The sequence below is a fragment of the Rhinolophus ferrumequinum genome, chromosome 11, assembly GCF_004115265.2.
Source record: "Rhinolophus ferrumequinum isolate MPI-CBG mRhiFer1 chromosome 11, mRhiFer1_v1.p, whole genome shotgun sequence".
NCBI classification, from domain to species: domain Eukaryota; kingdom Metazoa; phylum Chordata; class Mammalia; order Chiroptera; family Rhinolophidae; genus Rhinolophus; species Rhinolophus ferrumequinum.
Window position 1 is genome coordinate 57,255,794 of NC_046294.1, and position 24,451 is coordinate 57,280,244.

The window sequence follows — 24,451 nt, forward strand, 5'->3', positions numbered from 1 at the left end:
AACCATTTTAAAATGCTTAAATTTGGAAAGAATATTTCAAATGAAGGAACTTAAAAAAAAAAAAAAAAACCACTTAAATTCCTCAGCTTCCCCAGGCTTCCCCACAATGACTACATACACCGCCAGTCAAGTCCCATCCTGAACTCCAGTCCACTCTGATGGGGACTGCACCACGAGTGGTATCATTAGAAGGATACATATTTTAAGGTCTCTGCCAGTTACATCGTTATTTTGATTGGTTTTAATTGGTTGGACTGAGGGTTGCAATTTGAATGGTTCTCAGAATTTACTGCTATGGACTATATAGATATAGCAAATGTAACTTTATAGATTAATTTTTCTTGAATTCTTAATTTACTAGTTATAAAAACAATATGTAATCATTTTAGAAAATCTGAAAACTATAACAATGTAGAAAGAAGAAAAAATATACATGACTCAATCACCTAAAATAAACCTATTACTTTTCTAGCAAATTATCTTGTGGTGTTGGTTTGTTTTCTCAGATTCATCTCATAATATTATAGGTATTGGAGTTCAGATTTCAAAAAATGAGGAAACAAAACAAAACCTCCAATAATCCTTGCCCAATCCTTACTTGGATGCTAAGAATTATGATAAGTTCTACATTTAACTTTCTTTTTTGCCATTTTCTCATGAGAAAGAATAACTGGACTTTTCCATGCAGCTTTCCAGGTAGTTTATAGTTATGTGGCCACAGACTTCAAATCCCTTTTAATATTCACGATAATCATTAATGATAATATTAGTAATGATTAAGAGTATGGGTCCTAAGACTAAAGATATTTTATCCCTCACTTTGCATATCCCTTTTAGAGTTTCCTGTCTCAGTTCACCATGTCGCTCAGAATAAAGCAAGGGGCTACTCTTGCTTAACTCCTCTTTCTCACCACCACACATTCAGCTTTACTTGCAAAGCATATCTGTAATCCATCCAACCTTCCTCAGTTCCACTGCTAGCAACCTGGTTGGAATCAACATCATCTTTCACCTGAATTACCTCCACAGCCTCCTACCTACTCTCCCTGGATCCTTTCTTGTCACCTTTCAATCCATATAGGATGATGGTAAACACAGCGGCCAGGGTAAAGTGAACATGGTTGGTTGCTTACCTACCTTCCGTCCCCCAGTTCCTTCTTCCACACAGTGCCCTATTTTATTCAGGAGATCTATTCCTTAGCAAATATTTGTTAAATGAATGAAAGTATAAGTTCAACAACTGGGTCTTCCACTTCCTAAAGTTGTAAACATTGGTAATTTTCTTAATCTCACTAAGCCTCCATATTCTCATCTGTAAAATAGATATTATAGTAATACCTACTGTAAAGACTTTTTGGGAAGATTAAATAATGTACATATAAATCTTAGCTCTGATGCTGATGTGTAATACACCTAAATAAATGGTTGTTATTAGTAGCAGTGCAAATTTGTTGATTTGTAATATTCTTAACTATTGGATCCTTTCCAGTAGTTGTGGAATAAGATTTATTTATTCCACATTATAGAAATAAGAGTTGTTCCAAGTGGTTAAGTTCTTTGTATAAATTGGGTAGAGATTAGATAATGATCTCAGGTCTTCCTATCTCAAGATTTGGGCTCTTTCTTTTTAGGACCACATACAGTAAGTCCTCAACGTCGTCAATAAGTTCTGTGACTTTAAGGGAAGTGACGTGTAACAAAACCAGTTTTCACATAGGCTAATTAATATGAACAAAAGTTAAGTTCCAATGGCATCTCATCAACACCGTATTGGTGTTAAAAGTAACAATATTATTTGAGGACTTGCTATACAATCTAACGTGATGAACAGTTTGGTGTAAATGATGCACATTCATTCAAAATTGTTACATGGTAACAGAAATATTACACAGAAAGTATGGGAAGAATTTTCCCATAATTTTTGTCTATAACTTCTCTATAATACCTGTTTGAGGATCTGAGTTATAGCAACACTTATCTCTATGAAAACACTGATTAGCTTCAAAATCCTGAAATGGAACATTTAACTTACTAAGATTTAGTGATGCCATTTCATCACAACAGATGCTATGGCTTTAATAGGTTTACACATACATTTCCTCTCTGACTGACTAAAAAAAAAAAAAAATTCATGAAAAACTACCAATTAAAATAGTTTTGAGAATATAGGCATCACGGGTGCCAGCCTCCCTGCAGCAGCTGGTCCTTTGAGAGTGGGTAATTTTGTCATCTCATGATAATGCAAAAACACAATGTTTACCATCATCCTATGCTCAGAATACTAATCATATATTAAAACACTGCTGGCTGTACAAGGGAGTGGCTGACATTAAAAAAAAAATTCTGGATGCTGTATCTATTCAAACTAGAGTACATTTTTTCTCCTTTTGTATGCAGTGGAAACCTTAATTGTTGATTGCTGGGGTGAGGAAATCGCAGCCTAAATCAGATGGTTTTTCCTGAATGTGTGGATGAAGTAGGCAGCGTTAGTGCACTGAGAAGAGCTTTGGACTAGCAGTCAGGAGGCTTGGATTTGAGTCCCAGTTGTGTATCAGCTGTGTGACCATAGGAAAGTCACTTCATCTCTTTAAATTTCAGTTTCCCATGGAAAGAGAGTAGGCATGCCCAGAATTAGTGAGAGGAGTAACCAGATAGATAATGTATATAGATGTATGTGGAAACTGTCACACACTGCACATCTGAGAATTACAGCTATTGACAGGTGAGTCAAAGATGTTGTACTCAAGGACTTGTAACAAAGACAACAAAGTTTAGTGGTTACCAGAGGGTCAGGGGGGAGGAAAGTGGTAGAAGAGGGTAAAGTGGGCAAATATATAGTGATGGAAGGATAATTGACTTTAGGTGGTGAGTACACAACGTGATATACAGATGATGTATTATAGAATTGTACACTTGAAACCTATATAATCTTACCAACGTCACCCCAATAAATTTGATAAATTTTTTTTTAAAAAATGAGTAGCAAAACAAAACAAAAAGGATTTGTTGAAAGGTGAACAGGATAAAAATGTCAATGTTTAGAGGGCCTACTATGTGCTATACAATTCTAGTCACTTCACTTATTTGCTTATTCTTAAATCAGATCAAATATGAAGCACTGATTCTCATTTCACAGTCAAGAAAATTTTATAGACAAGGTTGCAGTGTTGGTGAGGGAATGGATATGATTCCTACCTGGTTTTGTCTTTCTCTGGAGCTTACGCTGGCACCAAGTTAGTCGGAATTGATTGTTTTAAATTAAAAAAAAAAAAAGGTATTGTGAGGGGAGGAGTTTATATTCAAATTCTTAAAATAGGAAGGGAAGACTAGCGAGCCCAACTAGGGCTCTCAACTTCCATTTCTTCCAATTACGTGAACTAGCACTTCAGCATTGGTTAGAGGGTCATAGCTATGTAAAATTAATTTGCTTTCTCACATAACCTTTGTGAGTAAAGCCAGCACTTACATTCATTTTGAAACATATATTACTAGCTTCTAACTCAAATAGTTTGTCCCAGTAAAAAGTGCAGCCTTTATTATATTTCTGAACCATTGTATCAGAAAGCCATTTACATACAAATTTCCTCTCTATTCTACCCATGCAGTTAAGTTGATAGTTTCACTCTTTCAGCATTTGCTGTTTCAGATATAAGTCTACAATATTCTCTTTGCGGTCCAGAATTGTCCACAAAATTAAATTTAACCTTTTTCTAGTCTCATTTCCTTTGTACATTCTGGTACATTTCCTTGCAGAAAATATCTTAGAAACAAAAAGGACATTTCATCATCATCATGTTGATGGAATCACATCTAAATTTTGCACTAAACAATTTAGTATTCTGGAACATGATACAATATCACTGAAAGGTCAAATAATACTTTGAAACAAATTATTTGTTTCATTTTGAAGACATAATTTAATATAACATTTAATATATACTTTCATAGGTATTAAAATGTTCTGTGGTGAAATAATATTTGTGATTTTATACATTTTTTAAGAATATTAATTCATTAAAAAGTTATCACCAAATGCTTGTGTTAAAATTTAAAAAACATCCTGTCCGTTATGTGTTAAAAAATATTGGAAGGAAAAAATAAAGTTTCAGCTCTGGTTCCTTGTGAAGGTAGAGATTATGGCTATTTTTAAAAACATATTCCTAATTTTGTGTTTCTTCCAAAAGTTTCTTATGGGCATATATCACAGCAGAGAACCTAAGAACATGGGCCAGGGAGCCTTGATCACACGTACATACAACTGGGATGTTGGCCCAACTCTAGAACTGAGGAACTGTGTGACTTTAGGCAAGTCACTTGACATCTCGAAGTGTCAGTTTCTTCATCTGAAAATAGGGATAATAAGATTGCTGTATAAATTAAATGAGATAATACGTACATGTGAAATACTTAGCACAGTGCCTGACCAACATTAAGGTATTAGAGCCTTGTAAAAGAGACAAGAATATTTGCATAAGAAAGGAGTTGAAGAGACTATAGTAGAGGGGGGAAAAGAAGCTAAAGGGAGAGAAAGAAAGAGAACTACAAGTAAGATGCTGAATTTTTGAAATTTTGTGGAAGGGTGGGCAGAAGAGATGCGACGGATGGGATTTGGGGGGAAAATGTAATATAAGGTTTTTAGTAAGTTTTTGGAGTGTAATTTAATTTTCCTTCCCTCTTCCTCCTGCCCTATCACCAAGAAAACAATCAGGTGTTCTGATACAAACTACAACTTTCTGGAAGCCTTGGCGAAAGCTTCTAAAGGTCAGCACACTGGGAAGAATTCCCACCCACGCATGGCTACTCCGTCCTCTCCCCTCCCAGCCCATCTACCCACACCCAGCCACACTCAGACCCTCTCCAGGCTTGATTCAAAAGGAGGTTTTAGGTCACAGGTTTTGAAACTCAGCTTTGCAGCAGCGATTGGTTATTACTGGGTGTCCCCTAAGTGGCTTATAGTTCATTGTTCCCACTTATTACTACTCTCTTTGGTCAAAGAGATGAATGAATTACACACCAAAGGGCCGCGGTGTGGAGAAACCTGATCAATGTTCAATGTGCTGGATGAAATGCAATAACACATTATCAAATAGAAAACACATTATCAAATAGAAAACACTGACTGGGGAATTATACCCCATGCACTTAAAGAGAACAGTCAATTACCTACAAAATTAGAATCTGTTTAAAATAAATAATTCCATAAATTTCACTATGTGAACTACAATGAAACCAGCAAAGTTCTCAAGATTAAGGTAGCAAAAATGTCTTCTTTTTCTTTCATTCCTAGAGTCACTAAAAGGAGGTTAAAAACAAATTATAACACTCAAAACTTTATGAAAAGACAGGTACTTTATGCTAGCAAATAGAGAAAAGAAAAAACCAATACAACACACACACACACACACACACACACACACACACACACACACACAGGGGCTGACCTAAATGGCTTCAAATCAATATGAACTTTTCTAAACCTACTTAACTATGCCTGTCTGTTCTCTGCCTATGCCACTCAGGAAGCACATGTAAGTGTTGTCTGGGGATCTGTAAAGTCTACTGCCAGCTAAGGGCCCCCTCCTTGTTGAAACTTCTTATCTTGAAAATCTATTTATTTCATTGACCTCATTTGGTGACATTAGTCGATTAAAACTGATAATAAAATAAAAATCAGCATACTTTAACAGTTTTCCAGCAAAAGAAAAAGGATTAATGTTTTGGAAGCATCAGGTATGTGCTGATGGAGTAATGTCTGTGGGGGCTCTTTTGTCCAACAAATATCCACATAGTTGCAGGAGGAGTGACAAGTTCATACAGCTTATTGTGGATCATGTGTCAAGTTTGGCCAGTCCGTTTTGGGAAATCTGGAACTGAAATCACGAGTTTCAGAGGTTTTGTCTGAACAGAAGAAATAGCAGCTTGAGAGCTTAATATCGAGGGTACTTCCTTCCACGTTGACTATAAAATGGCAAAAGCTTATTTGCAAGAAGATAGGGAATAAAGCAGATACAGGAAGAGAAGCAAGGGTTTTAGAGAGAGGGGTCCTCCTGGACTCCCCTCAGGGCTTCAGCCCATGGCTTGTTCTTCCTAGGGCTTAGTTGTCCAATTTATCTTTGGATTTGAAAAGACACTCCACGTATCTTTCGAACTCATTCCCCTTTTTGATTAAGTAAGCTCAGGTGGCTTTTCATTGCTTGCCAATCTTCATTACAGACTGATTTTGTGACCAGAACTTTACATGTGCTATCTCCCTAAGCTCATTCCTATTTTCCTTTTGATACTTAATTCAAATGTATTTGTTTTCTGGGAAGTCATTCTTGGCTCAACTGGCCAGTCCAGTGTCCCTCCACTAGGTACAATGCAGAATATTAACAAGGTTACTAGACTTAGCAAATAAAAATATAGGACATCCAGTCAGTTAAATTTGGGTTTCAGGAAAAAGAAAATTATTATTATTTTGATAAATACTTTTTTAATGTAGGTATATTTCATACACTATGTGGCACATACGTATACTAAAAACTTACTTGTCTTTTTCAGCTGTTCAAATTTAACTAGGTGTACCATATTTATAAAAATACAGTATGTATAAAAGCACTAACCTGTGTTATACTGAATGGCAGTCTTTGGTTTATTCAAATGGCATAATGCTTGGCACCTAGTGGGAGGTATTTTCATTGTGTATTATGCATATATTTTTTAACCTAACCAGAAACATTGCCATATAGATATTGCTTCCTTCACTCTGCAATAGAATGTATATATTCTTAAGCTAAACAGAAACATTGAAATATAGATATTGCTTCCTTTATTCTGCAATAGAAATCGAAGTTCAAAGAGTTCTATAATGATGGTAAGTGGTGTCTGGGTAATCTCAAAATTCATGTAGTGCACAATCCATAATTTTCTGGTTTGTTCAAAACAATGTTGGGACTATTTAAGGACCAACCCAACTTCTGACATCAGCAGTAGGGTCAAGGATCACACTGGAAAGCAGTAAAGCCAAGCCAAATACAAAACTAGATGAATGGTTCTCAAACTTCAGAGTGCATAAGGTGCATTACATGGAAGGCTTATTAAACCACAGATTGCTGGGCTCCACTCCCAGAGAGTTGCAGATTCAGTAGGTGTGGAGCAAGAGAGAGGATTCACATTTCAAATAAGTTCCTAGGTGAAGAGGGTGGTTTGGTCTGGGACCATACTCTGAAAACCACTGCTCTAGGTTTTGAAGGGTCACTCTACTTGGCTCGTGTGTGGTTTGTTCTAAAATGAACAGGTGTACTCAGTCTTATAACAAACCAACCAACTGTGATAAAAGTCCTGAGCTCTGACTCTGGACCCAATCCCCTCAATATTGCAGCTTTTCACTATTTGGAAGGAAGTCTCTTAAGGGAATCTGGACCTGGAACTACAGTTGCCACAACATATGAGACGGTGCATATGCGAGCCATGTTCCAGGACTCATTTTATACCTAAGGCTCTTTTCCTTCAGCACAGACCAATTGACAGCCACTACATTCTAAATTGTAAGCCCTAAATAGGTCTTGTGCTCTTATCTCTAATTCTGGGTGAGAGTAACTTGGGTTTATGATCCATAGAAGCCATTTCCTACAGTGAATATACTGTTTTTCTCTTTTCACTTACCACTTCATTTCTCTTATATAAAACGCTTGCAGGATTCTCTGCAGCTGTCATCTGGGAAAAATCACAGCTTTCCACAATGGGGGAAGAAATATCTATTTCAGCATTAGTGATTGATCTTTCGGCACTTTTCCAGAAAAGCAGAGAGGCCAGTAACAAATCTCGAGCCAGGTAAATTAGTGAATGCAACAGGGAAAAGAAGTAATGAATGGGAATTTCATTGGGAGAGGCTCTCAGGACTGGAGACTACTTAGCCCACTCAATTCAATATTCTGTCCACAGACACGAGTGCATGTCAACTTTCATCAAACAAGGTCCTGATACCTCCCACGTGGGTTACTGCAGTAGCTTTCTAGCTGGTTTTCCTGATGGCAGGTTAACTAGTCCGTCTCCACTTCATCCTAACACACAACCCCAGTGCAGCTTGAACTTCCTAAAGCAACTCTACCATCATTTCCTCTCTCCTCAAAATGTATCAAGTTACTTAACTTATATGAAATAAGTTATATTTGCTTAATTTGTCTGTGTTTAATTTGTCTTTGCATTGTTAGTGTCTGGTACACAGTTGTCACTTATGGATGAATGAGCATCATGGAAAGCCTCTAAATCTGGCCTCCTTTTGTACCTCTCAAACTCCTGCTCCAGCCAACCCACATCCTCACTGTCCTGAGAACATAATGAGCTCATTCCTTCCTCTGCATTTTCTTTCATGGTGCTTTCTGCCTCCCAAATGCCCAACCAAACCCAGTCTCATTCAAGGACAAGCTCACATTCCATAGCCCCATGAAATGTCTCCTAATCCCTCAAATGCTCCTTGCTCATAATGTTTGAAGTGCACATACATGGTGATTCTCATAAACTGCTGCAGCCACTATGGAAAAGGATGTGGGTTTCTCAGAAAATTAAAATAGAACTAGCATATGATCCAGAAATTCTACTTCTGCAGACTTATCCAAAGACAACAAAAACACTAATTTGAAAAAGTATACACACCCCTACGTTCATTGCAGCATTATTTACGATAGCTAAGATACGGAAATAACCTAAGTGTCCACTGATGGGTGTATGGATAAAGAAGAGGTGATATATATATATATATATATATATATATATATATATATATATATATATATGCGTCTTGGTACCCCTGCCAAACTTAAAAGATAAATACTATACATTAAGAAATATATTTTAAAATGTTGGCTTTGATTCCCTATTTTCCTATACTCAGATCTACTCTAATCCCATAAGTTGATATATATCAGCATATATGAAATTCACAATTACACATTTTGATTTGACTTTTATAATAATGATGAACATTTCAGTGAAAAGTTGAAAACCTCAAGGAGCGTGGTATGGTGGGTAGAATACAGAGTTATAAACAAGATGCAAATTCTAATCATGGCTCTGCCACTTGTCACTTAAGTCATTTTTGTTTCATGTCTGTGTCTAAGTTGAATTCAATGTTTTCAACTTCTCTTCTAGCTCTGGTGTTCTATAAATCTAAGTTCAAGGTCAGCCTGACAACTATATCTACTTGGGAATCTGGACTGAACCTCAAATGGAGCCAAATTATCCTTATTTCCTCTCCATGGACAACTTGGTAATTCACCTCGTTTTGTTTTCTATTGAGGTAAATCATTCTATCAAAATAAACAAACAAAAAGAAACTAGGGAATTTTCTTGTTCTCTCAGCCACACATCCAATCTTTCACATAATGTTTTAGATTTAGACTTATCCTAAGATCTGGCGCTTATTGTCAATCAACTAGATTCTGGAAAAACATTTGTAACTAGTCTTCTTGCCTCTAGCTTTGCCCCTTATTTATAATCCATCTTCCAACTAATTGCTAGAATGGTCTTACTGAAAAATATACCTTATTGCTTTTAGTAGCCTATTTAATAGACTTTAATTGCTCTCCATTTCCTACAGCAGATTTTCAAACATTTTTAATATCTAAGCAAAGAAGCTCTTTCTTCACATGATATCTTACTCAGAAGCTACATAATATATAGTTATAATTGTTTATATAGAACAAAGGCGGAGTTTCTGTGATTTCTGCAGCAAGACGGGAAGAGAATCAGAGCACAGCCTATCAGAAGCTCTCATCCGTGACCCCTCAGAGGGCTTTGAGGGATCCACAATCCAGACACCATATATGACCGAGCAGGGGCTAGTGAGGACTGAAGGAAATCCAGGGCAGTCCCTTGCTCTAAGCCAAGTGCCCTGCTGATGAGCTGTGTCTCCTGAAGTGGGTGTCTGTTTCTAATTCACGTAACGGTCTCCTAGAGTCCTACGGTTCATTGCTCACAGGGCTCTGTGGAATACAGACTGAGTGCTCGTGCCTTTCCTGATAAAGCTCAAAGACCATAACCCACACATCTTTCTACAATCTGGTTGTTATTCACCTCCCCAGCCCTTTCTCTTGCTATGTGATTATCGTGTCCTCAAACACCATGCAAATTCATCCAGGCTCTCCCTCTGCCTGGAATCGCCACCCCCAGACCCCACATTTATCTGAGTACCTCACTAATTTTTCAAGACTAATGTCCATTGTGAACTCACTTTATAGTTTAATCAGGGAGATAGAAAAACAAACTGTTAAAATTCAGTGTGATAAGTACTATGGCAAGAGAAATAGAGGGTGTTGCAGGAGCACAGAATGGGAGAACCTCATCTAGTTCAGGGAGGCCAAGGATCGCTTCTTGGAAGAACTGAGGTAACTGAGATCTGAAGACCAAACAGAAGTGACCCAGGTGAACCAAGAGAGGGAGAAGTGTCCCAGGGACAGCGTAGTGGCTGGGGAGGTGAGGAGCAGAGATCAAGTCTTAAAGGCCCTGGTCAGGCATGTTAAGGAATTGGGCTTGAACCTAGGGGCAACGAAACTGTACAAAGGCTGAGAATTATTTCCCTGTAACAACCAATGTATTCACTCACTGTGAGAGGTAATATTTTCAATTTTAAGGGGTTAAAAATTGTTTCTAACTCCAAAATATACCCTAATCCATCCATTCCTCTCCATCTCCGCTACTACCACCCAGTCAGTCCAAGTCGTTACCACGTCAACCTGAACACAGTGGCTCACTGGTTCTACTCCTGTCTCTACAAGACGTTCTCTACGTGGAAGCCAGAGTAACCTCATTTTTACAATTTACATCAGTTTTTCTTTATATCTCTGAGACTGTGTCTGATTAGTTCACTCATTTATTCTATTCTTTAGATTCCACATATAAGTGAGGTCATATGGTATTTGTCTTTCTCCGTCTGACTTATTTCACTTAGCACGATGTTGTCTAGGTCCATCCATATCGTTGCCAATGGTAAGATTTCATTCTTCTTTATGGCCGCGTAATACGCCATTGTATAAATGCGCCACAATTTCTTATGGGGACACGACAGACAGTTTGGGGAATGTAATCAATAATGTTGTAAAGATTTTGTAGGGTGTCAGATGGGCACTGGTCTTATCAGGGAGACTACTTCATGGATGGTATAGATGCCTGACCACTGCAGTGTATACCTGAAGCTGAAGCTGAATAATACTGAATGTCAATTATAATTTAATATATATATACACACATGTATGTATGTATATAGTCATAGGATGTGGAGGACAGATAGGGAATTGAGGCAATGGAATTATAACAGCTATATACAATGTCAGAGGGGTAGTAGATTGGGGGGGTTATCACTTTGTGAGGGGTGTAGATGTCTAACTATTACATTGTTTTGTACACTTGAAACTAATAAAAAATAAAATAAAATTATCAATATTGTTCTTTGGTCTCAAAAAGGAAATTAAATCAGATGGTGTCATTCACCCTTTGCTTAAGCCCTCCAAGCTCTTCCTACATCATATAAAATGAAATACAAGCCCCTTACTTGCCTAATCTGCCTTGCCTGGTTCCCACTTCTTCCTGTGTTATCATCTTCTACCATTCTCCCCCTTGTCCCCTTCACATCAGCCACACTGATTGACCCTACTTCTATTTCTAATATGCGCTTAGCTCTGCTTTATGAAACTTCTACTTACTGTTCCCTCAACTTTAAAAGTATTTTCCCTCATTTCTGGTTGACAAGCGCCTTTTTGTCATTAATAACTTAAATGCCACCTCTGTAGAGAAGTCCACCTTGATCACCCAATCTAAAGTACCTGTGAGGTACTCATCCTACACCACTCTGCTTCATTCTATGCATAGCACTCATTACTTGTGATATTTTGTACATGTGTTTATATTCTGTCCAACAGACAAAAACATAAGTTCCTTAGAGCAAGAATCTTATCCGTCTTGTTGATAATTTTATACTTAATGCCTAGGACATTGTCAAGCCCATAGCAGACATTCAACAAACAGTTGAAACAAATGAGTGAATGAATGAAGGGATAAATGGATAATACCGCAGAGCTACCTATTTTGGATTGGGTTTGTCAACAATAAAGTATATACAATCTTGCTGCCCAAATTTGAATTTTGATAGCTCTAGCTGGAAGGCCACCTTAAATTCAAACCCATAATTATTGGAAGTACTAAGTACTGGCAAAGCCTGTGAGCAATTCTCTATACAGTAGATAATACGAAATTGCCTGGAGGTACTAATTTTCGAGGGTAGATGATTAGTAATGGTGTTTTCTGAACTTTTCTGAACTACAATAATCAGCTGTTACTGTTTATGTGATTTCATAATACCCGTACACCTCATCCCTTCCTAAGCTAATTCACATTTCATAAAACAAATTCAAATCAATTTTGTGATGAAAACTGATGACTCATTTGAGATACTGGGGATATTTTGTGATTTCATAAAACCAGAACTGGAGCTCCCTCATTTAATGATTGAGTGCTGTTTGCAAATGGTATACTCTGTCCTTTACACTTGTCTCAGCTGTGGAGGCAAAATTCAGAGCTCTGGGGAGGCTGGCTTCGGGGGCTTAGAGGCACCAAGGAGGACACCTTTGTCACGAACATCTTCTTGCTTTCAGTAATTGGGTTTCATTTGGATTCATAATTTTCTCTTTTGAAATACAAAACAACAAATAAACAAACAAGCAAGAACAAAAAATCAAAACCCTGTTGGTGTCTGTAATTTGCACATTATGCATTACTGTCCATAGACAAATGGGACTTGGTTTCAGAGCACAGATAGATCAGGGGACTTGATGAGGGTTAATTTCATCAAAGAACTTATTAGAGGGGGCTAGAGGCCGTAGGAGATAGTAGCTTCCAGAAGATAAAGGAGATCAGAAAGAGATCCAAAAATAAAATCATACATTTCCTAGGATACTGTGACAACAAATATACTAACCACCGAGAATAGTAAGTGCTTATAAAACACTGTAATGATATTTTGTTTTATTCTGAAAGCCTAGAAATATTCTGGGCAGGTATTGCTACATTTGCAAATGAAAAAATCTGAGGATTAGACAAATTAAGCAATTTACTTAAATTCATACAGCAAAGACAGAAGTAAAAATTACACATTCGTTTTTATGGCTCCTGGTCTTGTTTTCTTGCCATTTATCACTCTGGTTTATGCTGTTGTCACTTTGATCTTCCTGTTACAATTGTCTGGCTAAATCTCAGTCCTGAATGAACCCAATCCACCATCTTCCTCATTGCTTTTTCCAGAGCAGCTGAACACTGAAGTGCTGGAGAAAGCCCATGGATGACAGGAGTCACTTTAAATTCGTGATCTCTAAATACTCTGGGCAGCTTGCTATCCCTCGTTCTGCAATGACAGTCGCAAAACACTTCCTTTCCTACCGCATCACTTCCAGCACATAAATGTGTTTCATACTTCTGAGAGGAAAAAGAAGTCATGTGCTAGAAATCCTGGAATTTATTAGGCCAGTTTTATATACTTAACTACATGCAAACCCATGCTCTCCCCTCCTCCTGTTACAAGGAAGTGTCCCTTCTGATACCCATCAATTAGCATTTTCTTAAAGACCTCACTTAATCATTTAATCTCTTTATGTACTGCATCTTCAAACCCAGTCTCTCTACTTAACAGTTTCTGAACATTCAAACATGCCCTGGTATCTCCTATCTTTTGAAAAGCTTTCCATGGACCTGACCTATACCCTTGGCTACTGTCCTGTCTCTTTCCTTTTTACAAACCAAATTTATCAAAACAATTGTTTACACACACTCTCTATTTCTTCTTCTCCAATCTCTCTTTATCCCATTCTAATCTGAGTCCCCTCACAATGCCCCTACTGAGAAAAATCATAGAAAATGTAGTTCCTACTAAATTTACCAGTAAACTGGTTTTGGACAAATCTAATGCACTCTGTTTTAGTGCTCATCTTAATTGATCTCACAATGTTAAGGCCAGTTGCTCACTCCTTCCTTGAAGTACTTTTCTCTGGACTTCCGTGCCTCTCCTGCTTTTCTTCCTACCACTCTGACAACCTTTTTTTTTTTTTTTTAAGAACTCTTCTTCTTTTTTTTGTCCATTGGGGAATACTGGGGGATAGTTTGTTTCTCAAGGGCCCATCAGCTCCAAGTAGTTGTCCTTTAGTTTAGTTGTGGAGGGTGCAGCTCACTGGCTCATGTGGGAATCGAACCAGCAACCATGTTGTTCAGAGCTCATGCTCTAACCAAGCCATCCAGCTGCCTCTGGAAACTTGATTTTAAATCCACATCTTAAACCACCTCTTAACTATTGATCCTCATACTTACAAAACAAAAGCAAGAATAAAACACAACCAACCTATGCTCTGTTTTGCCTGCTTTAAGCTCACATCAAACTTTTTCATCGTAAGTTTAAGTAGTAATAAAAGATATAATGTCTGGCCTATTGTGAATTGTAAAATTTTATTTTAACTGCTATGTCATTATTTCAAATATATATAGGGGAATGTAAATATACGAGGTGTGATTAAAATATACGTTGTTTAAATAAAAAACATTATTACAGTAAAAGACACATTGCCATTAATCCCCTTCAAAATACCCCCCTTCGTTTTGAAGTCCTCTTTGAAATGAGTGCCTTTAGTTGCACTGTTGTGGCTGCCTCGATGTCCTGAATCATTTTGATGTTGGGGAAGAGCCAGAAGTCTCACGGTGCCAGATCCAGTGAATAAGGTGGATGAGGACATACCATAATGTTTTTATTTGACAGAAATTGCCATATACCAGAAGCAAGGTGTGACATGGAGCGTTGCCATGATGGAGGATGATTTACGGCACACTTTAAAACACACCTTCTCTCAAGCATAGCTCACACCCAACCGACTGTACTGAACAAGTACTGAAACCTGTCGCATGCTGGTTTGACATGCTGCTCCCATATTGAAGATCCCTGCCTTTCTGTTGGATGGCATTCGGCAGCAGCATTCACCATAATATTTGATCACACCTCGTATAATGACTTAAAATCTATGCTCACCAATTTAAAATATAAATTAAGATCTTTTTGAGCAGTTGGAAATTTTAAATTGTTTTTTTTTTTTCTCCTTGAACTTATGTTTTTATCTCACTTACACAGAGGCTTATCCTAACAGATTTTATGTTAGAATATCTTACAAGTGTCACTGTAACATGCTTATATGAAACAGAAGTATATATACAAATATAAATCCTATGATTTTTTTCCCCCCAAACTTCCTATGATATGGCTGTACATATTAAAGTTTTTCATCTGGACTGAATTATCATAATGATTATTAATAGTACACATTGGTCAAAATAACCTAAATATATTATAAATTTCTATTGATAAATCTAAAACAATAAAAATGTATTGTATTTGAGATTTGTTTCTTAATGGGGTGAGGAGAGCTTTTTAAAATTAGCTCATGTTTCTACTGATGCAGATGAGTAAGGGTTGAATGAGACAAGATTTCAAATTTCTACAAATGTAAATGCTGAGAAAATTTGTTCATATAAATAAGTAGATGGAAATGGGAAGAGAACTTTGAATTCCTTTTAAGTTATATGCCCAAACCCTGTGATCTATCATATTATCTTAATAATCTATGTGATGACAATTACTTTTCTTTTTTTTATTATTTTTTAAATTTATTGGGGTGACAATTGTTAATAAAATTACATAGATTTCAGGTGTGCAATTCTGTATCACATCATCTATAAATTACATTGTGTGTTCACCACCCAGAGTCAGTTCTCCTTCCATCACCATATATTTGATCCCCCTTACCCTCATCTCCCACCCCCCAACCCCCTTACCCTCTGGTAACCACTAAATTACGTTCCCCAGATTAATTTTCAAACCCCGTGGCCATCCTGGATGGACCTAGAGAACATTATGTTAAGTGAAATAAGTCAGACAGAGAAAGATAAGTACCATATGATCTCACTTATTTGCGGAATCTAAAGAAAAGAATAAGTGACAATTACTTTTCAATTTTATTAAGAGCAAAGAATGGGAAACCACGTGACTCATAGAAAATATTAATTACCCATTCACTACAGTCATTGACACTCTGATCCTGGGCAACAATATTTCCGATTGTTATTTACACCTAGTAGTAAAATGGTACTGTTAAATAAGTAGTAAAATAGTACTAAATAGTAAATAATAGTAAATGGTAAATGGAGCCATAGTAGGATTTGGGATGGGTAAGACATATACGTATCATTTGTAAAATGGAAGAAGATTAATTATAAATGGAAAAATGGGAAAGAAGAATTAGTATGAAACTGCAGGCTACTTCTTGGGCAGGTCAAATTAAGGCCTGGAAATTGAATCCCATACATTTATCCATGTACTCCTAGGTGTATGCATTTCATAATTTAAAAGTCTCTGGACCAACCTACATCAAAATGTTTGAAATAATTCAAGACTTAGTCCTAGGTCCTCTTCTCTTTTTTATTCCATATGTTTTCAGGCAATCTCTTAATTGCCTTGGCTTTAAAGATTCACAATTGTATCTGTAGCCAGATCTCTCAGAGTTCCCAATCTGTATGCCTAGTGGATATTTCCACTTGAATTCCTCATAGGCATCTTAAATTTAACATCATCCAAAATAGAAGTTATCTTCCAACTTTGCGTCTGCACCAGACTTTGCCAATTGCTATGTTCCATAGCTCAAAGTCGTCCTTTGGTAATTCCATTAGATAGTGATCTCTGTGAGACCAAGGATATTGTATACCCAGCACCTGATATGGGGCTCAGGACAGAGAAGGCACTGATGCTTTATTTAAAGAAACGCCACTTCCCCTCAGACCCCACTCCAATCAATCATCAAGCTTTGTCAAGTTTACCCCTTAGGTATATTTCAAAATCTGTCCATTTCGCTCAGTCTTTTTGTCAGCTTCTTCATCCAAGCTGTCCTCATTTATCACCTGAATTACTGAAATAGCTTCTTAATCTTCACTCCCTGCTTGTCTTCTTGTCAGCTAACCCAGACTCCCACAGCAATCAGAGTGATCTTTAGAGATAACAATTTAGTTCACCTATTTTCTCATTGAAACACTGAAAGTTTCATGTTGCTTTTAGAAGGATAAAGAACAATTTACTTACTATAGTATCCAAGATTCTCTCTGCCGGATTTCTCATGTTCACCTCTCCATTTTCCTCTTGTGCCTGTCCATAATTTCTTACCATCTCCAGTCCCAGTGGCTTCTTCCCTATTCTGCCTCAGGCCTTTGGGCAGGTTCTCTCTGTCTGAAGACTCCTGCACCCTTTCCATTTGGCTTACACATACCCTTTATACCTCATCTTTAATATCTTTTCCCCACAAGGCTCCCCTTGGATACCCCAGACTACATTAGGTCATGCTATTACAGACTTTCACAGCTTACACATTTTCCTTCCATAACACTCATTTTGACTCTAAATTTATTATTATACTGAACTGAAATCTCCACAAAGACACAGATTCTGTTTTTCTTGTTTTCCTGCTCTATTCCCAGCTCCAAGTATCTCATACACAGCAGGATACTCAGTAAATATTTGTAAGACAAATAGATTTAAAAAGTCTGAGAGAAAAATGGCAGACTCAGTGTCAGTTTAATAAATACTGCTTTACTCCTTACGTTTGTCACTTCAATTAATTTCCCAACTTCATTTACTTGTCAGAGGAGTAGATGGCAGTGAAATCAGCTCACTCAAGATGTCTTATTTCACTACATTGGAAATCCTGAGATTATGTCCTCCCACTCCCCACACTCATACACAAGTGGCTCTGCTCATTCCCCTTTTGAACTCAGACAGATTTGCATGTTTGATGGCCCATCCAAGAGCCAGAGACGTGGGAATGAAGAGGACATGGGTTTATGGCACATTAAGCAGCTCTGGTACTCTCTTACCCAGCCCAATTGATTAATCAATAGGATGCTTTTCAATGAAGCTCTAAAATATATGTGATTTTACAATAATATGTTAAAGAGCTTGTTTGTGTTTTAACACCGACATGAACAGAGGAAGCAGTTAATAATTCATTCTTTAATTCATTGTTTTCTGAAAGAAAGCATTGCTTTTTACCCCCTCTAAAGGTCTGCCTCTATCTTTAATCATTTATTACTAAATTAGATTGTAGTACTTAAAAGAAGTTAATGGAGGGTAGGAGTAGAAAAGAAATAATATCAATGTTTTAATTAGTAGCAGGGTATATTGTGGACTAGAAGTTGGGGCCCTAGTATCTGTTTTCTAAATACTAGACTAACTTGCATAACTAACTATGATTTGGGCTGATTTCATACAAGATGTAGGTATTTACAAATCAATTATAGGGCACTTGCTTGAGGTTGACTTATACATTGTCTTAACCCAGAGCATTGGAATAACATGGATGCTAACTGTTAATATCTCTTTGGAAGATTGTTTTTTCCCAATGAAAACAGTTATTCTTAATTTATTCATGTGTAATGTAAAAGAAAATTCTGGTCTATGATTTAAAACAAAACAAAACAAAACAAAACAAAACAGAAAAGTAATAAGGAGTACTGGAGCCAGTTTTCAAACATTTCAAATCCAGAAATGTGTGAGTAACAACTGACCAGCAGATAGTTAATCTGTTTTTTTTCTAGTATCTGTCAAATTTTTAAATCCCTTCCCACAAAGTTATTCATTACAATGTAATAAACAATTTAAATGTTCAAAAATCAGGTAAAATTATGTTACACTTACAGGACATGAAACTATGCAGCTCTTTAATCTAACATATGCACAGTATTTTTTACGGAAAGCAAAGCCTATGTTGTAATATTAAATGAAAAAGACAGAATAAAGAGTTCAACTATGTAAAAACATTCACTGAATCCTTTTGGTGATGGAATTACAAATGATTTTAATTTACTTTATAAATGTCTACATTTCCCAAATTTTCTATAATGAACGTGCAATACTTTATAATCAGAGAAGTCTATTACCTACAAAGACAAAATTATTTAACCTTTATCATCCTACGTATAGAGTTGCTCAGTGACTAGAGCTCCACTCCACAACAATAAGTCATTTCCCAGAAAAGCTGAGAGAATTTGAGTGTCACTTCGGTATGTTTGCATTTAAAAAAAATTTTTTAATCTATTTTTTTAAACTTTTATTTATTTTAAGTGTGTTTTTCCAGGACCCATCAGCTCCAAGTCAAGTAGTTGTTTCAATCTAGTTGTGGAGGGCACCGCTCACAGTGGCCCGTGTGGGGATCGAACAGGCAACCTTGTTAAGAGCACCCACGCGCTAACCAACTGAGCTAACCAGCCGCTCCTGCATTTTTAATTTTTAACACTGTGATATGGGATGTTGGAAGGGATCTGTGTTCATAGAATCTTAAGTATATGTTCAGTTATTCATCTGAAGATAATTGCAGCCATGTGTTGTGGTGGGAGGAACCTGGATTTTGGAGTCAAACAAACTGGGTTAGAATTTTGGCCCAGTCACTTGCAACTTAACCTCTTTGAGCCTCTATAACTCATAGAAATAAGCTTATTAATGGTAGCTCTTATTAGTTCTAAGTGTCTATTATGGGTAAGAGACATGTTAGATGTTATAGGGAATGAAATAATGAATAACATGAGATTTCAGACACACAGACTGGTGGCATATTAAGGGGGCTTAGAGATTCCCATGTCTCCTTTCTTCAGACATAGTTGTCAAGAAAACGACTAAGTCATTTAAAGCAAATAAATGAGTTAAGACAAAGGAAAACTTATTTTCTGTAAATTGGGTTGAAGGCAAAAATTAGTACCATAAAATTTAATATGAGAAATCCTAAAAGCCAAGAACTCTACCAATAACATACATATCCTATTCATTTTATTTTTCCTGGGCCTTTAAAACTCAGTGAGTATATTTCCCATATTGCACCTTCCAATTCACTTTTAAAGGATTAGTGTTCATTCCTGAGCACTGGATGGGGAGTCCATAAGGCCTAGTGGAGCTAACCCCTTAGGGTCTACTCCCCTCCTCCCAGAACAGACAGACTCTGGAATTCCCTTCCTGCATCCCACTTCAGAGGCTGTGTGATATCTTGCTAAAGTTCAAATTCCTAAAGGTTGATGGGGCAGCTTTATGTACAACCTGAGGCTCAAATTTGGTCAAAGGACCAAATTTGCAGAGGATGTGGATGAGGCTTGGATATGCAAGCGTTACAAGCATGACCCCCAGCCCGTCATGGTGCAGGAAGGAGTTAGGAGTAGGAAGAGGAGGTGGGGTATGGCTGAGGACTGGGGCCAGCTCTCCCTGCACTGAAATTTGCTGATGCAGAACTCTAACAATTCTAAATTCTAACCTGGCTTTGCAGCCTCAGCTTCCTCTAGGAAACTAAAGTGCAATGAACAGAGGTGAGTGGGTATGGGGTGTGGGAGGGTGGAGGGATATCTGTGAGTAAAGTTTGCCGGGCTTGCATGGAACAGCATGAAACTTCACTCAGGAGATGGTATGTAAGTCTCCATTTTATTGTTGCCACAGCCGCTGCATGAGAGCTGAATGAATAGTAAGTATCTCTAATATGTATGATTTTGGCATCTGACTATTAAGCCTATTTACAATGACCTGAGGCTTGCACAAAGCTTACCACTTTATCAGGCCTTTCTAAATAATGATATAATTTATAACTATTCAGAAAAACCATTCTTGAATATAACTGGTATTACCACTGAACAAGAAATCAGGAGATAATTTGAGGGTCATTCCCCCTTCTCCCAAACCATTCTGTTTTTGTCTAGTTTCCAAAGAGCTATTTGCTAAAATCAATATCAAATATAGTTTCAGAATATTAAAATGATAACATGCCTTCTTGGGAGACTATTAGAAATAAATAATAACAAATGACTTATCGGCATTTAAAATTGTGATCAGCTCTTCACTGTAGGAATGTAATGAAAATTGAATCTTCTCAGAGTTACAGATTTAACTACCACAAAGGGTTGCTTTCCTGGCCATGGTAACAGCATTCCCAAATGTGTCTCATACTGTCAACAAAAGTCAAACGATCAGAATTTGATTTTAAAATTCAAAATTCCCAACAATTCTCTAGCACAATCATTTTATGGAGAAAGATGCTAAGGTTAAAAAGGTTGTGTGACCTCAAGGTCTCAGAACTAGTTAGTGGCAGAGACCTCCAGGTCTCTCTCTTACTCTTATTAGAGCAGTGTATCTTGTTAACTTTCAATCTGAACTGAAGTTTGAGTCTAGACCTACAAATAATGCCAAGAATTGGTCCTTATACTCAAAGCAGGGGCTATGATGAAATCAGAATATTTGCATTCTCATGCAGCCAATTTTAAGGGATATGAATTGAACCATGTATCTCTGTCTGAACAATCCTATTTGTTTCTTTGCCAGGAATCAATATAGTCTTTTCTTCCTTAAATGTATTTGGATAACTGGTCCTTATAAAACTTAGTCTGAATTAATCCTCCTAAATTTCAATGTACTTCAGTGATTTGTTTTTGGCTTTTGAAAATATAAAATTTACTCATCAGATCATTTTTATAAATTGTTGATATTTTAGCAGCTGGGACATGGGTCAAATATCTGGTAGTTTGTCTAGGAAATGGGAGAATAGTGTGATATTTATCTACTTTCAAGATGACTTAGACCATACAGGAATGGAGCCCACATTAAAGAACTTTCCTAAATAATGGAGCTTCTAATGAATTGTGTCTATAACTTAACAACAATATGAGGAATTTGTGTGGTTTCTGAAACTAGAAAAAAAATTCTCAAATTTGTAAATAAGAGTGAATATTTTATGTCAGAAAAAAAGTGACAGGATATTTTTTTTTACAGATTTATTGAGATATAATTCACATACTTTAAAATCCGCCCTTTTTAAAGTGTACAATTCAGTGATCTTTAGTATATTCATAGAGTTGTGCAATCACTAGCACTATCCTATTTTAGAACATTTTCATCATGCCCCAAAGAAATCCCATAATCATTACCAGCCTTTGGCAACCGCTAATCTACTTTCTATCTATATGGATTTCTCTATTCTGGTCATTTCATAGAAATAAAATTGCACAATATGTGACCTTTTGTATCTAGCTCTTTTCACTTAGAACCCTATTTTTAAGGTTCACCTATGATGTAGCTTACATCAGTACTTAATTCCTTTTCATGGCAGAATAATATTCCATTGCATGCATTTATTACCATTTATCCATTCATCTCTGAGTGGACATTTAGATTGTTTATGGCTACATTTACATCTACATTATGGCTACTATAAATAAAGTTGCTATGGATATTCATGTACAAGTTTTTTTGTGTGGACATATATTTTCAATTATCTTTGAATATATACCTAGAAGTATCATTCATGTGGTAACTCTTTTAAATTTTGAGTAACTGTTTCCTAAAATGTTTTCCAAAGTGGCTGCATCATTTTATCTTCGTAGCAGCAGTGCATGGGGGTTATGATTTCTCCACATCCTGGCTAACATTTGTTGTTATCTGTCTTTTTTATTATAGCCATCGGACTCAGTGTGAAGCGGTATCTCATTGTAGTTTTGGTTTTGTGGTTTCCTAATCAATATTGATGTTGAACATCTTTTCATGTGCTCATTGGCAACTTGTGTATCTTCTTTAAAGAAATACTCATATCTATTCAAACCAGTGGAAGGCTGAATAATGGTCCCCAAAGTAGTCCAAGTCCTAATCTCTGACCTGTGAATATGTTACATGATAGATCAAAGAGACTTTTCAAAAAGTTGTGGTTAAATGAAGAATCTTGATGTGGGGCGATTATCCTGGATCATCTGGGTGAGTCTAATGTAATCATAGGAGTCCTTATAAGAAGGAGGCAGTGGAGTTGTCGTCAGAGAAAAGATATGATGGTAGAAGCAAAGGTTGGACTGATGCTCTTTGAAGAAGATGGAAAATGTTATGAGCCAAGGAATTCAGGTGCTTTAAGAAGCTGGGAAAAGACAAGGAAATGGATTCTCCCATAGGTCCCCTGGAACCTCCCTGTCAAGATCTTTAGTTTATTCCAGTGCGTCCAATTTTGGATTTCTGATCTCCAGAATTGTAAGATAATAAATTGGTGGTATTTTAAGTCACTAAGTTTGTAGTAATGTGTTACAGCAGCAATAGGAAACTAATATACAATCTTTTGCTGATTTTTAAATTATGTTATTTGTCTTTTTATTGTTGAGTTATGAAGGTTCTTTGTATATTCTGGATTTAAGTCTCTTATCAGATATATTACTACAAGTATTTTCTTCCATTCTGTTTTTTTTTTAACTTTCTTAATGGTGTACTTTGAAGTAGAAAAATGTTTAATTTTGACAAAGTCTAATTTATCTGTTATTTTCTTTTGTTCTTGTGCTTTTGGTGTCAAATCAAGAAACCAGTGCCTATTAGGAATAGAGACAGTGGAAATTTAATGGCTGTATGTGATGTCAGAGGGGTAATAGATTGGGGGAGGAGAGTTATCACTTCGTAAGGGGTATAAATGATAAATGTCTATTACATTGTTGGTTACACCTGAAACTAATAAAAAAATAAATCAATGCCTAATCTAGGGTCTTGAAGATTTACTCCTATGTTTTCTTCTAAGAGTTTTAGAGTTTTAGCTCTTACATTTAGGTCTATGATCCTCATTGAGTTAATTTTTGTGTATGATATGAGGTAGGATCCAACTTAATTCTTCTGCATGTTCATATCCAGAAGTCTTGGCACAATTTCTTTATCAAAGGTGAGGGAGTAGCATGTTTGCCATAAAGCTACTTCATTTAACCCATAGAAGGGTTTATCTTTTTAGATACATAACAGTTGACTAAAATAGAAAAACTGTTGTAGATGTCTTTCCAGCTACGAAAGACTGCATGTAGGTGCCTGCTGTTCTACCAAATTCATAGCTGAAATTATTCTTTTTGTTTCGTAATTTTCTTGTGCAGTTCTAAATTGTTAGGAACTTGTCATTACCAGTTACCGCAGAACCATTTACTAAGTGATTTTTTTTTCTTGTCTATAGCAGTATGTCAGCACATCTAGAGCTGATAATATTGACAGGTAAAATTGACAGAGAAAGGAAGAGGGCTGTTCCCTCTCACCCCTTTTCATTTTCGTGGGTAGAGATGGAAGGAAACAATCCATAAGAATGAGTCCACTGAGATCCCAACCACAAGTCTTTCTTCAGTTGGGTGCTGGTTTAATTTGAAATGGAAATGAAGTCTCCCATCTCACGAAGATCTTGTTCACATCAATAGTTGGGCTTATGTGCTGCTTAAGCCTCAAAAACAATAATGAAAGAAAAGGTCTTGGCCTTGAAGACACTGAGAGTCTCTATCTTTGAATGGAAAATTTAGCATAATCATAGTCATCTGGTGCAATAATCGGTTGAGTGTGGAAATTGACAGGTTGGACATGGTGATTCATGAGGTTTTCTTTTGC

At 36.7% G+C, this 24,451-nt stretch overlaps 1 protein-coding gene across 21 annotated transcripts in view; it reads right to left on the minus strand.

Annotated features, from left to right (window-relative positions):
- The window catches only part of DLG2 (discs large MAGUK scaffold protein 2), a 1,874,701-nt gene that overhangs the window by 536,296 nt on the left and 1,313,954 nt on the right, over positions 1–24,451 (minus strand). The gene's annotated exons all lie outside the window — the stretch shown is intronic.